Source organism: Panthera tigris, chromosome X (assembly GCF_018350195.1).
Source record: "Panthera tigris isolate Pti1 chromosome X, P.tigris_Pti1_mat1.1, whole genome shotgun sequence".
In the NCBI taxonomy this organism is placed as follows: domain Eukaryota; kingdom Metazoa; phylum Chordata; class Mammalia; order Carnivora; family Felidae; genus Panthera; species Panthera tigris.
Genome location: NC_056677.1, coordinates 110,959,114 through 110,976,778, shown reverse-complemented (window position 1 = coordinate 110,976,778; position 17,665 = coordinate 110,959,114).

The following is a 17,665-nucleotide window of genomic DNA, read 5'->3' as shown; positions in this document are numbered from 1 at the left end:
GGGTGGAGGATTAATCCTTCCGCCTTTGTTTCTATACACCATTTCAGGCCCTTCATTTCTCGCAATTAGTGAAACCTAGGGTCCAGAAGGGATATATGAGTAAACTCTGGGAGTGTAATGAAACTTGAAAGGGGGTGGGTAGAGTGTCTTCGTGTGAAAGTGTGGTAGGCATTGTGGGTTCAGGGGCAATGGCAGCATCTGGCGACTGGGCAGATATTAGTTACCAGGGAAGAAATGTGTCTCTGGCCTCCAATGCAAAGAAACTAAAAGAGTATGTCTACCATGGAGATCAATGGCCTCCTAGGAATCCTTAGGAATCCTCATTTTGTGGATGGGATTGTGGTTGGAAGTGTATCCAAGCGTTTCCATCTAAGCTTTCTGCACTCTTCTGCTGACCATACTCTGCACATGGCGGGAAGATGAGCGGCGTGTGGGTGCTGTCCATGAACCTTCCATGAGGCAGGGGACGTTTAGATTGTCACGGACATGAGCTGATGAGCTGGATGTCCGGGAGCCTCCTGGGTCAGGTGTCCAGGGTGGAGGATGAATCCTTCCGCCTTTGTTTCTATACGCCATTTCAGGCCCTTCATTTCTCGCGATTAGTGAAACCTAGGCTCCAGAAGGGATATATGAGAAAACTCTGGGAGTGTAATGAAACTTGAAAGGGGGTGGGTAGAGTGTCTTCGTGTGAAAGTTTGGTAGGCATTGTGGGTTCAGGGGCAATGGCAGCATCTGGCGACTGGGCAGATATTAGTTCCCAGGGAAGAAATGGGTCATGTCTGGTTGTCTGGCCTCCAATGCAAAGAAACTAAAAGAGTATGTCTACCATGGAGATCAATGGCCTCCTAGGAATCCTTAGGAATCCTCATTTTGTGGATGGGATTGTGGTTGGAATTGTATCCAAGCGTTTCCATCTAAGCTTTCTGCACTCTTCTGCTGACCGAACTCTGCACATGGCGGGAAGCGGGGCGGTGCGTGGGTGCTGTCAATGAACCTTCCATGAGGCAGGGGACCTTTAGAATATCAAGGACATTTGCTAATGAGACTTTGTGGTTACCAGCCTCCATTTTCAGGCTCTTGATTTCACTTGATTAGTGAAATCTGGGGCCCACAAAGGCTCTGAGGACACTCTGGGAAGAGAAGGAATCTTGACCTTGGGTGGGCCGAGGGACTTGGAGTGAAAGTTGTGGTAGGCATTGTGGGTTCAGGGGTGTGTCCCCTGCCTTTCTCCCTTCTCACGCACTACCCTGGGGCAGCATAACTGGGGGCGAGGAGACAATGGACATTGGTGGATGTGACATGAGAAACTATGCCAGTCTTGTTGAGTTGACACATTCATTAGGAGAAGAGGGTGTTGTTTTCCACGTTCCACGTGGAGTGTGGGTTTGCCAGCAGGCACGGCTCTGCTGTTTCATCCTTACTCTGTGGTACCGTGGGCCTGTGAAGGAAGGCCACGGGGTAGGGTGCGTCGTCCTTCCCCCTGCTGTCTTGTTGCAGGTGACAATAACCTGAGGCCCTTCTGAGAAGGAACTGCTGTTGCTTATGCCTCTTTTATCCTCCAGGGACATCTTCTTCCATTGTCCCGGATCTGTGTTGGCTCTTGGGCACTGCTTGTGGTGTTTGCTTCCCCCTCCATGTGTCAGGAGGCTGGGTTTTAAAACTGGCAAGAGGCTTGTTTAGCTTTTCAAAAGGTTTGCGAAGAGGCAGAGAGCGCCCAAGGACAAGTTTTCCAAAGTCCATGTTCCCAGAGAAGGGAAGGGGGAGGTCGTGTCCCCCTTTTCAGTGGGGATAGTTTAGCTCTTGTTTCTTATTTTCTTTGCCCTGATGCCATGCTCCCATGAGACACCAGGCCCCATTGGTACCTGCACCCCTTGGGACCTGCACCCTTGGTACCTGCACCTGCGTGGGTGCTGTCAATGAACCTTCCATGAGGCAGGGGACGTTTCGATTCTCATGGACATGTGCAGATGTTTCTGGATGTGCGGGAACCTCCTGGGTCAGGTGTCCAGGTTAGAGGATTAATCCTTCCTATTTTGTTTCCTTGTTACATTTCAGGCTCTTGATTTCTCTTGATTAATGAAACCTGGGGTCCAGAAGGGATATGAGTATTTAATGAAACTTGACAGCGGGGGGTCGAGGGTCTTAATGTGAACGTGTGGTAGGCATTGTAGGTTCAGGGGCAATGGCAGCCTCTGGGGCATGACAGATATTAGGTCCCAGGGAAGAAATGGGCCATGTCTGGTTCTCAGGCTTCCAATACAAAGAAGCTAAAAGAGTTTGTCTACCATACAGAGAGATGGCCTACTAGGAATCGTTAGGAATCCTCATTTTGTGGATGGGAATGTGGTTGGAATTGTATCCAAGCGTTTCCATCTAAGCTTTCTGCACTCTTCTGCTGACCATACTCTGCACATGGCGGGAAGATGAGCGGCATGTGGGTGCTGTCAATGAACCTTCCATGAGGCAGGGGACGTTTAGATTGTCACGGGCATGAGCTGATGAGCTGGATGTCCGGGAGCCTCCTGGGTCAGGTGTCCAGGGTGGAGGATTAATCCTTCCGCCTTTGTTTCTATACACCATTTCAGGACGTTCATTTCTCGCAATTAGTGAAACCTGGGGTCCAGAAGGGATATATGAGTAAACTCTGGGAGTGTAATGAAACTTGAAAGGGGGTGGGTAGAGTGTCTTCGTGTGAAAGTGTGGTAGGCATTGTGGGTTCAGGGGCAATGGCAGCATCTGGCGACTGGGCAGATATTAGTTACCAGGGAAGAAATGTGTCTCTGGCCTCCAATGCAAAGAAACTAAAAGAGTATGTCTACCATGGAGATCAATGGCCTCCTAGGAATCCTTAGGAATCCTCATTTTGTGGATGGGATTGTGGTTGGAAGTGTATCCAAGCGTTTCCATCTAAGCTTTCTGCACTCTTCTGCTGACCATACTCTGCACATGGCGGGAAGATGAGCGGCATGTGGGTGCTGTCAATGAACCTTCCATGAGGCAGGGGACGTTTAGATTGTCACGGGCATGAGCTGATGAGCTGGATGTCCGGGAGCCTCCTGGGTCAGGTGTCCAGGGTGGAGGATGAATCCTTCCGCCTTTGTTTCTATACACCATTTCAGGCCCTTCATTTCTCGCAATTAGTGAAACCTGGGGTCCAGAAGGGATATATGAGTAAACTCTGGGAGTGTAATGAAACTTGAAAGGGGGTGGGTAGAGTGTCTTCGTGTGAAAGTGTGGTAGGCATTGTGGGTTCAGGGGCAATGGCAGCATCTGGCGACTGGGCAGATATTAGTTACCAGGGAAGAAATGTGTCTCTGGCCTCCAATGCAAAGAAACTAAAAGAGTATGTCTACCATGGAGATCAATGGCCTCCTAGGAATCCTTAGGAATCCTCATTTTGTGGATGGGATTGTGGTTGGAAGTGTATCCAAGCGTTTCCATCTAAGCTTTCTGCACTCTTCTGCTGACCATACTCTGCACATGGCGGGAAGATGAGCGGCGTGTGGGTGCTGTCCATGAACCTTCCATGAGGCAGGGGACGTTTAGATTGTCACGGACATGAGCTGATGAGCTGGATGTCCGGGAGCCTCCTGGGTCAGGTGTCCAGGGTGGAGGATGAATCCTTCCGCCTTTGTTTCTATACGCCATTTCAGGCCCTTCATTTCTCGCGATTAGTGAAACCTAGGCTCCAGAAGGGATATATGAGAAAACTCTGGGAGTGTAATGAAACTTGAAAGGGGGTGGGTAGAGTGTCTTCGTGTGAAAGTTTGGTAGGCATTGTGGGTTCAGGGGCAATGGCAGCATCTGGCGACTGGGCAGATATTAGTTCCCAGGGAAGAAATGGGTCATGTCTGGTTGTCTGGCCTCCAATGCAAAGAAACTAAAAGAGTATGTCTACCATGGAGATCAATGGCCTCCTAGGAATCCTTAGGAATCCTCATTTTGTGGATGGGATTGTGGTTGGAATTGTATCCAAGCGTTTCCATCTAAGCTTTCTGCACTCTTCTGCTGACCGAACTCTGCACATGGCGGGAAGCGGGGCGGTGCGTGGGTGCTGTCAATGAACCTTCCATGAGGCAGGGGACCTTTAGAATATCAAGGACATTTGCTAATGAGACTTTGTGGTTACCAGCCTCCATTTTCAGGCTCTTGATTTCACTTGATTAGTGAAATCTGGGGCCCACAAAGGCTCTGAGGACACTCTGGGAAGAGAAGGAATCTTGACCTTGGGTGGGCCGAGGGACTTGGAGTGAAAGTTGTGGTAGGCATTGTGGGTTCAGGGGTGTGTCCCCTGCCTTTCTCCCTTCTCACGCACTACCCTGGGGCAGCATAACTGGGGGCGAGGAGACAATGGACATTGGTGGATGTGACATGAGAAACTATGCCAGTCTTGTTGAGTTGACACATTCATTAGGAGAAGAGGGTGTTGTTTTCCACGTTCCACGTGGAGTGTGGGTTTGCCAGCAGGCACGGCTCTGCTGTTTCATCCTTACTCTGTGGTACCGTGGGCCTGTGAAGGAAGGCCACGGGGTAGGGTGCGTCGTCCTTCCCCCTGCTGTCTTGTTGCAGGTGACAATAACCTGAGGCCCTTCTGAGAAGGAACTGCTGTTGCTTATGCCTCTTTTATCCTCCAGGGACATCTTCTTCCATTGTCCCGGATCTGTGTTGGCTCTTGGGCACTGCTTGTGGTGTTTGCTTCCCCCTCCATGTGTCAGGAGGCTGGGTTTTAAAACTGGCAAGAGGCTTGTTTAGCTTTTCAAAAGGTTTGCGAAGAGGCAGAGAGCGCCCAAGGACAAGTTTTCCAAAGTCCATGTTCCCAGAGAAGGGAAGGGGGAGGTCGTGTCCCCCTTTTCAGTGGGGATAGTTTAGCTCTTGTTTCTTATTTTCTTTGCCCTGATGCCATGCTCCCATGAGACACCAGGCCCCATTGGTACCTGCACCCCTTGGGACCTGCACCCTTGGTACCTGCACCTGCGTGGGTGCTGTCAATGAACCTTCCATGAGGCAGGGGACGTTTCGATTCTCATGGACATGTGCAGATGTTTCTGGATGTGCGGGAACCTCCTGGGTCAGGTGTCCAGGTTAGAGGATTAATCCTTCCTATTTTGTTTCCTTGTTACATTTCAGGCTCTTGATTTCTCTTGATTAATGAAACCTGGGGTCCAGAAGGGATATGAGTATTTAATGAAACTTGACAGCGGGGGGTCGAGGGTCTTAATGTGAACGTGTGGTAGGCATTGTAGGTTCAGGGGCAATGGCAGCCTCTGGGGCATGACAGATATTAGGTCCCAGGGAAGAAATGGGCCATGTCTGGTTCTCAGGCTTCCAATACAAAGAAGCTAAAAGAGTTTGTCTACCATACAGAGAGATGGCCTACTAGGAATCGTTAGGAATCCTCATTTTGTGGATGGGAATGTGGTTGGAATTGTATCCAAGCGTTTCCATCTAAGCTTTCTGCACTCTTCTGCTGACCATACTCTGCACATGGCGGGAAGATGAGCGGCATGTGGGTGCTGTCAATGAACCTTCCATGAGGCAGGGGACGTTTAGATTGTCACGGGCATGAGCTGATGAGCTGGATGTCCGGGAGCCTCCTGGGTCAGGTGTCCAGGGTGGAGGATTAATCCTTCCGCCTTTGTTTCTATACACCATTTCAGGCCCTTCATTTCTCGCAATTAGTGAAACCTAGGGTCCAGAAGGGATATATGAGTAAACTCTGGGAGTGTAATGAAACTTGAAAGGGGGTGGGTAGAGTGTCTTCGTGTGAAAGTGTGGTAGGCATTGTGGGTTCAGGGGCAATGGCAGCATCTGGCGACTGGGCAGATATTAGTTACCAGGGAAGAAATGTGTCTCTGGCCTCCAATGCAAAGAAACTAAAAGAGTATGTCTACCATGGAGATCAATGGCCTCCTAGGAATCCTTAGGAATCCTCATTTTGTGGATGGGATTGTGGTTGGAAGTGTATCCAAGCGTTTCCATCTAAGCTTTCTGCACTCTTCTGCTGACCATACTCTGCACATGGCGGGAAGATGAGCGGCATGTGGGTGCTGTCAATGAACCTTCCATGAGGCAGGGGACGTTTAGATTGTCACGGGCATGAGCTGATGAGCTGGATGTCCGGGAGCCTCCTGGGTCAGGTGTCCAGGGTGGAGGATGAATCCTTCCGCCTTTGTTTCTATACACCATTTCAGGCCCTTCATTTCTCGCAATTAGTGAAACCTGGGGTCCAGAAGGGATATATGAGTAAACTCTGGGAGTGTAATGAAACTTGAAAGGGGGTGGGTAGAGTGTCTTCGTGTGAAAGTTTGGTAGGCATTGTGGGTTCAGGGGCAATGGCAGCATCTGGCGACTGGGCAGATATTAGTTACCAGGGAAGAAATGTGTCTCTGGCCTCCAATGCAAAGAAACTAAAAGAGTATGTCTACCATGGAGATCAATGGCCTCCTAGGAATCCTTAGGAATCCTCATTTTGTGGATGGGATTGTGGTTGGAATTGTATCCAAGCGTTTCCATCTAAGCTTTCTGCACTCTTCTGCTGACCGAACTCTGCACATGGCGGGAAGCGGGGCGGTGCGTGGGTGCTGTCAATGAACCTTCCATGAGGCAGGGGACCTTTAGAATATCAAGGACATTTGCTAATGAGACTTTGTGGTTACCAGCCTCCATTTTCAGGCTCTTGATTTCACTTGATTAGTGAAATCTGGGGCCCACAAAGGCTCTGAGGACACTCTGGGAAGAGAAGGAATCTTGACCTTGGGTGGGCCGAGGGACTTGGAGTGAAAGTTGTGGTAGGCATTGTGGGTTCAGGGGTGTGTCCCCTGCCTTTCTCCCTTCTCACGCACTACCCTGGGGCAGCATAACTGGGGGCGAGGAGACAATGGACATTGGTGGATGTGACATGAGAAACTATGCCAGTCTTGTTGAGTTGACACATTCATTAGGAGAAGAGGGTGTTGTTTTCCACGTTCCACGTGGAGTGTGGGTTTGCCAGCAGGCACGGCTCTGCTGTTTCATCCTTACTCTGTGGTACCGTGGGCCTGTGAAGGAAGGCCACGGGGTAGGGTGCGTCGTCCTTCCCCCTGCTGTCTTGTTGCAGGTGACAATAACCTGAGGCCCTTCTGAGAAGGAACTGCTGTTGCTTATGCCTCTTTTATCCTCCAGGGACATCTTCTTCCATTGTCCCGGATCTGTGTTGGCTCTTGGGCACTGCTTGTGGTGTTTGCTTCCCCCTCCATGTGTCAGGAGGCTGGGTTTTAAAACTGGCAAGAGGCTTGTTTAGCTTTTCAAAAGGTTTGCGAAGAGGCAGAGAGCGCCCAAGGACAAGTTTTCCAAAGTCCATGTTCCCAGAGAAGGGAAGGGGGAGGTCGTGTCCCCCTTTTCAGTGGGGATAGTTTAGCTCTTGTTTCTTATTTTCTTTGCCCTGATGCCATGCTCCCATGAGACACCAGGCCCCATTGGTACCTGCACCCCTTGGGACCTGCACCCTTGGTACCTGCACCTGCGTGGGTGCTGTCAATGAACCTTCCATGAGGCAGGGGACGTTTCGATTCTCATGGACATGTGCAGATGTTTCTGGATGTGCGGGAACCTCCTGGGTCAGGTGTCCAGGTTAGAGGATTAATCCTTCCTATTTTGTTTCCTTGTTACATTTCAGGCTCTTGATTTCTCTTGATTAATGAAACCTGGGGTCCAGAAGGGATATGAGTATTTAATGAAACTTGACAGCGGGGGGTCGAGGGTCTTAATGTGAACGTGTGGTAGGCATTGTAGGTTCAGGGGCAATGGCAGCCTCTGGGGCATGACAGATATTAGGTCCCAGGGAAGAAATGGGCCATGTCTGGTTCTCAGGCTTCCAATACAAAGAAGCTAAAAGAGTTTGTCTACCATACAGAGAGATGGCCTACTAGGAATCGTTAGGAATCCTCATTTTGTGGATGGGAATGTGGTTGGAATTGTATCCAAGCGTTTCCATCTAAGCTTTCTGCACTCTTCTGCTGACCATACTCTGCACATGGCGGGAAGATGAGCGGCATGTGGGTGCTGTCAATGAACCTTCCATGAGGCAGGGGACGTTTAGATTGTCACGGGCATGAGCTGATGAGCTGGATGTCCGGGAGCCTCCTGGGTCAGGTGTCCAGGGTGGAGGATTAATCCTTCCGCCTTTGTTTCTATACACCATTTCAGGCCCTTCATTTCTCGCAATTAGTGAAACCTAGGGTCCAGAAGGGATATATGAGTAAACTCTGGGAGTGTAATGAAACTTGAAAGGGGGTGGGTAGAGTGTCTTCGTGTGAAAGTGTGGTAGGCATTGTGGGTTCAGGGGCAATGGCAGCATCTGGCGACTGGGCAGATATTAGTTACCAGGGAAGAAATGTGTCTCTGGCCTCCAATGCAAAGAAACTAAAAGAGTATGTCTACCATGGAGATCAATGGCCTCCTAGGAATCCTTAGGAATCCTCATTTTGTGGATGGGATTGTGGTTGGAAGTGTATCCAAGCGTTTCCATCTAAGCTTTCTGCACTCTTCTGCTGACCATACTCTGCACATGGCGGGAAGATGAGCGGCATGTGGGTGCTGTCAATGAACCTTCCATGAGGCAGGGGACGTTTAGATTGTCACGGGCATGAGCTGATGAGCTGGATGTCCGGGAGCCTCCTGGGTCAGGTGTCCAGGGTGGAGGATGAATCCTTCCGCCTTTGTTTCTATACACCATTTCAGGCCCTTCATTTCTCGCAATTAGTGAAACCTGGGGTCCAGAAGGGATATATGAGTAAACTCTGGGAGTGTAATGAAACTTGAAAGGGGGTGGGTAGAGTGTCTTCGTGTGAAAGTGTGGTAGGCATTGTGGGTTCAGGGGCAATGGCAGCATCTGGCGACTGGGCAGATATTAGTTACCAGGGAAGAAATGTGTCTCTGGCCTCCAATGCAAAGAAACTAAAAGAGTATGTCTACCATGGAGATCAATGGCCTCCTAGGAATCCTTAGGAATCCTCATTTTGTGGATGGGATTGTGGTTGGAATTGTATCCAAGCGTTTCCATCTAAGCTTTCTGCACTCTTCTGCTGACCGAACTCTGCACATGGCGGGAAGCGGGGCGGTGCGTGGGTGCTGTCAATGAACCTTCCATGAGGCAGGGGACCTTTAGAATATCAAGGACATTTGCTAATGAGACTTTGTGGTTACCAGCCTCCATTTTCAGGCTCTTGATTTCACTTGATTAGTGAAATCTGGGGCCCACAAAGGCTCTGAGGACACTCTGGGAAGAGAAGGAATCTTGACCTTGGGTGGGCCGAGGGACTTGGAGTGAAAGTTGTGGTAGGCATTGTGGGTTCAGGGGTGTGTCCCCTGCCTTTCTCCCTTCTCACGCACTACCCTGGGGCAGCATAACTGGGGGCGAGGAGACAATGGACATTGGTGGATGTGACATGAGAAACTATGCCAGTCTTGTTGAGTTGACACATTCATTAGGAGAAGAGGGTGTTGTTTTCCACGTTCCACGTGGAGTGTGGGTTTGCCAGCAGGCACGGCTCTGCTGTTTCATCCTTACTCTGTGGTACCGTGGGCCTGTGAAGGAAGGCCACGGGGTAGGGTGCGTCGTCCTTCCCCCTGCTGTCTTGTTGCAGGTGACAATAACCTGAGGCCCTTCTGAGAAGGAACTGCTGTTGCTTATGCCTCTTTTATCCTCCAGGGACATCTTCTTCCATTGTCCCGGATCTGTGTTGGCTCTTGGGCACTGCTTGTGGTGTTTGCTTCCCCCTCCATGTGTCAGGAGGCTGGGTTTTAAAACTGGCAAGAGGCTTGTTTAGCTTTTCAAAAGGTTTGCGAAGAGGCAGAGAGCGCCCAAGGACAAGTTTTCCAAAGTCCATGTTCCCAGAGAAGGGAAGGGGGAGGTCGTGTCCCCCTTTTCAGTGGGGATAGTTTAGCTCTTGTTTCTTATTTTCTTTGCCCTGATGCCATGCTCCCATGAGACACCAGGCCCCATTGGTACCTGCACCCCTTGGGACCTGCACCCTTGGTACCTGCACCTGCGTGGGTGCTGTCAATGAACCTTCCATGAGGCAGGGGACGTTTCGATTCTCATGGACATGTGCAGATGTTTCTGGATGTGCGGGAACCTCCTGGGTCAGGTGTCCAGGTTAGAGGATTAATCCTTCCTATTTTGTTTCCTTGTTACATTTCAGGCTCTTGATTTCTCTTGATTAATGAAACCTGGGGTCCAGAAGGGATATGAGTATTTAATGAAACTTGACAGCGGGGGGTCGAGGGTCTTAATGTGAACGTGTGGTAGGCATTGTAGGTTCAGGGGCAATGGCAGCCTCTGGGGCATGACAGATATTAGGTCCCAGGGAAGAAATGGGCCATGTCTGGTTCTCAGGCTTCCAATACAAAGAAGCTAAAAGAGTTTGTCTACCATACAGAGAGATGGCCTACTAGGAATCGTTAGGAATCCTCATTTTGTGGATGGGAATGTGGTTGGAATTGTATCCAAGCGTTTCCATCTAAGCTTTCTGCACTCTTCTGCTGACCATACTCTGCACATGGCGGGAAGATGAGCGGCATGTGGGTGCTGTCAATGAACCTTCCATGAGGCAGGGGACGTTTAGATTGTCACGGGCATGAGCTGATGAGCTGGATGTCCGGGAGCCTCCTGGGTCAGGTGTCCAGGGTGGAGGATTAATCCTTCCGCCTTTGTTTCTATACACCATTTCAGGCCCTTCATTTCTCGCAATTAGTGAAACCTGGGGTCCAGAAGGGATATATGAGTAAACTCTGGGAGTGTAATGAAACTTGAAAGGGGGTGGGTAGAGTGTCTTCGTGTGAAAGTGTGGTAGGCATTGTGGGTTCAGGGGCAATGGCAGCATCTGGCGACTGGGCAGATATTAGTTACCAGGGAAGAAATGTGTCTCTGGCCTCCAATGCAAAGAAACTAAAAGAGTATGTCTACCATGGAGATCAATGGCCTCCTAGGAATCCTTAGGAATCCTCATTTTGTGGATGGGATTGTGGTTGGAAGTGTATCCAAGCGTTTCCATCTAAGCTTTCTGCACTCTTCTGCTGACCATACTCTGCACATGGCGGGAAGATGAGCGGCGTGTGGGTGCTGTCCATGAACCTTCCATGAGGCAGGGGACGTTTAGATTGTCACGGACATGAGCTGATGAGCTGGATGTCCGGGAGCCTCCTGGGTCAGGTGTCCAGGGTGGAGGATGAATCCTTCCGCCTTTGTTTCTATACGCCATTTCAGGCCCTTCATTTCTCGCGATTAGTGAAACCTAGGCTCCAGAAGGGATATATGAGAAAACTCTGGGAGTGTAATGAAACTTGAAAGGGGGTGGGTAGAGTGTCTTCGTGTGAAAGTTTGGTAGGCATTGTGGGTTCAGGGGCAATGGCAGCATCTGGCGACTGGGCAGATATTAGTTCCCAGGGAAGAAATGGGTCATGTCTGGTTGTCTGGCCTCCAATGCAAAGAAACTAAAAGAGTATGTCTACCATGGAGATCAATGGCCTCCTAGGAATCCTTAGGAATCCTCATTTTGTGGATGGGATTGTGGTTGGAATTGTATCCAAGCGTTTCCATCTAAGCTTTCTGCACTCTTCTGCTGACCGAACTCTGCACATGGCGGGAAGCGGGGCGGTGCGTGGGTGCTGTCAATGAACCTTCCATGAGGCAGGGGACCTTTAGAATATCAAGGACATTTGCTAATGAGACTTTGTGGTTACCAGCCTCCATTTTCAGGCTCTTGATTTCACTTGATTAGTGAAATCTGGGGCCCACAAAGGCTCTGAGGACACTCTGGGAAGAGAAGGAATCTTGACCTTGGGTGGGCCGAGGGACTTGGAGTGAAAGTTGTGGTAGGCATTGTGGGTTCAGGGGTGTGTCCCCTGCCTTTCTCCCTTCTCACGCACTACCCTGGGGCAGCATAACTGGGGGCGAGGAGACAATGGACATTGGTGGATGTGACATGAGAAACTATGCCAGTCTTGTTGAGTTGACACATTCATTAGGAGAAGAGGGTGTTGTTTTCCACGTTCCACGTGGAGTGTGGGTTTGCCAGCAGGCACGGCTCTGCTGTTTCATCCTTACTCTGTGGTACCGTGGGCCTGTGAAGGAAGGCCACGGGGTAGGGTGCGTCGTCCTTCCCCCTGCTGTCTTGTTGCAGGTGACAATAACCTGAGGCCCTTCTGAGAAGGAACTGCTGTTGCTTATGCCTCTTTTATCCTCCAGGGACATCTTCTTCCATTGTCCCGGATCTGTGTTGGCTCTTGGGCACTGCTTGTGGTGTTTGCTTCCCCCTCCATGTGTCAGGAGGCTGGGTTTTAAAACTGGCAAGAGGCTTGTTTAGCTTTTCAAAAGGTTTGCGAAGAGGCAGAGAGCGCCCAAGGACAAGTTTTCCAAAGTCCATGTTCCCAGAGAAGGGAAGGGGGAGGTCGTGTCCCCCTTTTCAGTGGGGATAGTTTAGCTCTTGTTTCTTATTTTCTTTGCCCTGATGCCATGCTCCCATGAGACACCAGGCCCCATTGGTACCTGCACCCCTTGGGACCTGCACCCTTGGTACCTGCACCTGCGTGGGTGCTGTCAATGAACCTTCCATGAGGCAGGGGACGTTTCGATTCTCATGGACATGTGCAGATGTTTCTGGATGTGCGGGAACCTCCTGGGTCAGGTGTCCAGGTTAGAGGATTAATCCTTCCTATTTTGTTTCCTTGTTACATTTCAGGCTCTTGATTTCTCTTGATTAATGAAACCTGGGGTCCAGAAGGGATATGAGTATTTAATGAAACTTGACAGCGGGGGGTCGAGGGTCTTAATGTGAACGTGTGGTAGGCATTGTAGGTTCAGGGGCAATGGCAGCCTCTGGGGCATGACAGATATTAGGTCCCAGGGAAGAAATGGGCCATGTCTGGTTCTCAGGCTTCCAATACAAAGAAGCTAAAAGAGTTTGTCTACCATACAGAGAGATGGCCTACTAGGAATCGTTAGGAATCCTCATTTTGTGGATGGGAATGTGGTTGGAATTGTATCCAAGCGTTTCCATCTAAGCTTTCTGCACTCTTCTGCTGACCATACTCTGCACATGGCGGGAAGATGAGCGGCATGTGGGTGCTGTCAATGAACCTTCCATGAGGCAGGGGACGTTTAGATTGTCACGGGCATGAGCTGATGAGCTGGATGTCCGGGAGCCTCCTGGGTCAGGTGTCCAGGGTGGAGGATTAATCCTTCCGCCTTTGTTTCTATACACCATTTCAGGCCCTTCATTTCTCGCAATTAGTGAAACCTAGGGTCCAGAAGGGATATATGAGTAAACTCTGGGAGTGTAATGAAACTTGAAAGGGGGTGGGTAGAGTGTCTTCGTGTGAAAGTGTGGTAGGCATTGTGGGTTCAGGGGCAATGGCAGCATCTGGCGACTGGGCAGATATTAGTTACCAGGGAAGAAATGTGTCTCTGGCCTCCAATGCAAAGAAACTAAAAGAGTATGTCTACCATGGAGATCAATGGCCTCCTAGGAATCCTTAGGAATCCTCATTTTGTGGATGGGATTGTGGTTGGAAGTGTATCCAAGCGTTTCCATCTAAGCTTTCTGCACTCTTCTGCTGACCATACTCTGCACATGGCGGGAAGATGAGCGGCGTGTGGGTGCTGTCCATGAACCTTCCATGAGGCAGGGGACGTTTAGATTGTCACGGACATGAGCTGATGAGCTGGATGTCCGGGAGCCTCCTGGGTCAGGTGTCCAGGGTGGAGGATGAATCCTTCCGCCTTTGTTTCTATACGCCATTTCAGGCCCTTCATTTCTCGCGATTAGTGAAACCTAGGCTCCAGAAGGGATATATGAGAAAACTCTGGGAGTGTAATGAAACTTGAAAGGGGGTGGGTAGAGTGTCTTCGTGTGAAAGTTTGGTAGGCATTGTGGGTTCAGGGGCAATGGCAGCATCTGGCGACTGGGCAGATATTAGTTCCCAGGGAAGAAATGGGTCATGTCTGGTTGTCTGGCCTCCAATGCAAAGAAACTAAAAGAGTATGTCTACCATGGAGATCAATGGCCTCCTAGGAATCCTTAGGAATCCTCATTTTGTGGATGGGATTGTGGTTGGAATTGTATCCAAGCGTTTCCATCTAAGCTTTCTGCACTCTTCTGCTGACCGAACTCTGCACATGGCGGGAAGCGGGGCGGTGCGTGGGTGCTGTCAATGAACCTTCCATGAGGCAGGGGACCTTTAGAATATCAAGGACATTTGCTAATGAGACTTTGTGGTTACCAGCCTCCATTTTCAGGCTCTTGATTTCACTTGATTAGTGAAATCTGGGGCCCACAAAGGCTCTGAGGACACTCTGGGAAGAGAAGGAATCTTGACCTTGGGTGGGCCGAGGGACTTGGAGTGAAAGTTGTGGTAGGCATTGTGGGTTCAGGGGTGTGTCCCCTGCCTTTCTCCCTTCTCACGCACTACCCTGGGGCAGCATAACTGGGGGCGAGGAGACAATGGACATTGGTGGATGTGACATGAGAAACTATGCCAGTCTTGTTGAGTTGACACATTCATTAGGAGAAGAGGGTGTTGTTTTCCACGTTCCACGTGGAGTGTGGGTTTGCCAGCAGGCACGGCTCTGCTGTTTCATCCTTACTCTGTGGTACCGTGGGCCTGTGAAGGAAGGCCACGGGGTAGGGTGCGTCGTCCTTCCCCCTGCTGTCTTGTTGCAGGTGACAATAACCTGAGGCCCTTCTGAGAAGGAATTGCTTATGTGTAGTTTATCCTCCAGGGACATTTTCTTCCTTTGTCCCGGATCTGTGTTGGCTCTTGGGCATTGCTTGTGGTGTTTGCTTTCCCCTCCGTGTGTCAGGATGCTGGGTTTTAAAACTAGCAACAGACTTGTTTAGCTTTTCAAAAGGTTTGCAAAGAGGCAGAGAGCACACAATGATAAGTTTTCCAAAGTCCATGTTCCCAGAGAAGGGAAGGGGGAGGTCGTGTCCTCCTTTCAATGGGGATAGTTTAGCTCTTGTTTCTTATTTTCTTTGCCCCTATGCCATGCTCCCGTGAGAGACCAGGCCCCCTTGCTACCCACAGGCCCACCCCGACTGGTGAGTCCCGAGGACTGGCCAAAGTTAGGCCTGTGCATAGAGCTTCCTCTAGAGCATCTGTGCCAAGAGTACCTTCACCTGAAGGTTAAGATGCATGAGTAGTGGCTTGTACTCTGGCCTGCTTCTGTTCCTGCCCGTGCCTGTGCCCTCAGGGGCTTCTCTGTGATCCAGAGAGTCAACTGCAATGATCAAGGAAAGTACAAACCTTGTTAAGAGAGGATTTGAGTTACTATGCTGGTGTCAGTGGTCCGCTGGAAGTTGAGCTGTACTGTCCCTCTCGCGACCTCTCTTTCTTGAGTGTCCTGGAGGAGCTGAGGTGTGATCTGTCTTTCTTGTGGCACACAGGACCTGACAGAATACTTGGTGGGAGGGGAGGACTCGGAGCCTGTGTGATGGATACTTAGTGCACAGGCCTCTCGAAATGGGCGGGAGGAACGTGCAAAACGTGTGCACTCCTGGACAGTTTACGTGGTGGCATCTAGGCCCGTCTGCATTTGAGCTTACCCCCTCATCCATTGTGCCCACTCAAGGAGCAGCATATATGGATTGGACCCCTGCCAAGCAGACCACCTGCCGGGTGAGATTAGGGTTGGCCTTCTGAGCTTGCCTGGTCTCTTCTCATTCATATGCAGACCCACTGTAAGGCTTCTTTCCAGCTTCGGAAAAGAATATCAGTGGGATGAGGTCAGTGACTCTGGAGGAGACTCACTGACTGCCTCAGTCTCCCCCATCAGTCAGACACAGCGGCCTCACAGAATGCCGAAAGGCCTGGTGTAGATGCCACTCTACCCTCCGGGTAGATGACGGGTTGTGCCGTTGGGGTGCCGACCCGTAGGATGTGGGATATGGTTAAAGCCGCAAGGAGACACCAGGAGTTCTCCTCCAGAGCTCAGAGTAAATGCATACGGAAACAGTTGCCCTCTTAGGGTAGGTCTTCTGCCTTTGGTTGTCTTCTTATTACAAAGAAAAATACTGATTAGTGAGGGTGAAATGTAACATTGGAGGGGGCAGTTACGCTTATGATATAATTGATGGTGATGGTTGATACATGGATGTATACTGATCCCTCAACTCATTAGGTTGTATACATTAACTATGTACAGCTTATCGTATGTCACTCGTACGTCTCCATACCTCAGTAAAGTGGTTGAAGAAATAATAAAAAAAGAGCCTCCCATGAGTACAGATGAGTGTTCCCCTCCAATGGTTTTAGATCTTCAAAGTGAAGGGGAAGGAAGTGTCTATACAGGGAAAAGGGAGATTACTGCTCCTTTCTTATTGTTTTGCCTTGCTTGTTCCCTTTATATGTCGCATTTGCATTGGCGATGTACAAGGGTGACCTTTATTGTCCATAGGATTTTAAATTTCATTGACTTGCAGCAGTGCTACAGAAGCCATGAACTTCCCCTGGAGGATTTGGACTCAAGGAGTGGCCCCGTGACATCAGCAATTCGTCATATGACAAGACATGGACAGTGGGTTAATGTGATTTTGGTATTGGCGTGCGTTTGGTATGTTGTCATTGTTTACAATTTGTGTTTTTGTGCTTGTGCAAGTAATCTTGCAAACTATTTTGCATATGAGAACATGTCAAACCATGTATGTACAGTGTATTTTTCTCCTACGGGGTGGAGGGCCGTAGTTTCAGGCTGATTGGTCTTTCCAGTCGGCACATTTTCTCTGAGCGTGTCCCAAACCCTTCTGTCTACTGTATGACCCAGTTCACTTGCCACAGCTACTTGCTTTGATGCTTTTCACCTATCATAGTTGAGCCAATGATACTTTTGTTGTATTTAGAGTTTGGGACTAGACCCCAAGAATGTGTGATCTCGTGGGGGCGCCTCCCTGGCTCAGTCAGTAGAGCATGTGACTGTGGATCTTGGGGTTGTTAAGTTCGAGCCCCACATTGGGTGTGGGGATTACTTCAAAAAAAAATTATTACAGGGGCACCCGGGTCACTCAGTCGGTTGAGCGTCCAAGTCTTGATCTGAGGTCAATTCTTGATCTCAGGGTCTTGATCTCAGGGTTGTGAGTTCATGCCTCATTTTGGCTTCCACTCTGGGCATGAAGCTTAAATTAAATAAATAAGTAAACAAGTATCGTTATAAAAAAAGAATGAGTGGTATCTTTTTCTTTTTAATTTTTTTAATGTTTGTTTATTTATTTTTGAGACCGAGAGAGATAGAGCATGAACGGGGGAGGGTCAGAGAGAGAGAGGGAGACACAGAATCAGAAGCAGGCTCCAGGCTCTGAGCTGTCAGCCTAGAGCTCGACGCGGGGCTCGAACTCACGGACTGTGAGATCATGACCGGAGCCGAAGTCGGACGCTTAACCGACTGAGCCACCCAGGCACCCCACGAATGAGTGATATCTTGAAAAGGCTAGTTAATATCCTTTCACTGCAAGCAATATCATTGAGAAGACATACTGTTGAGTTTCCCTGAGCTATGCTCACTTCCGTCTTTAAAATGTATTTCTTGCTTAAGTATCTTGCATTTTGTAAAATACTTGTGTTCTTCCAATAAAATTTATGTGCTTCAGAAAATCTCTCTTGTAGAATTCTTTTATTATTCACACGAACGCCAGCA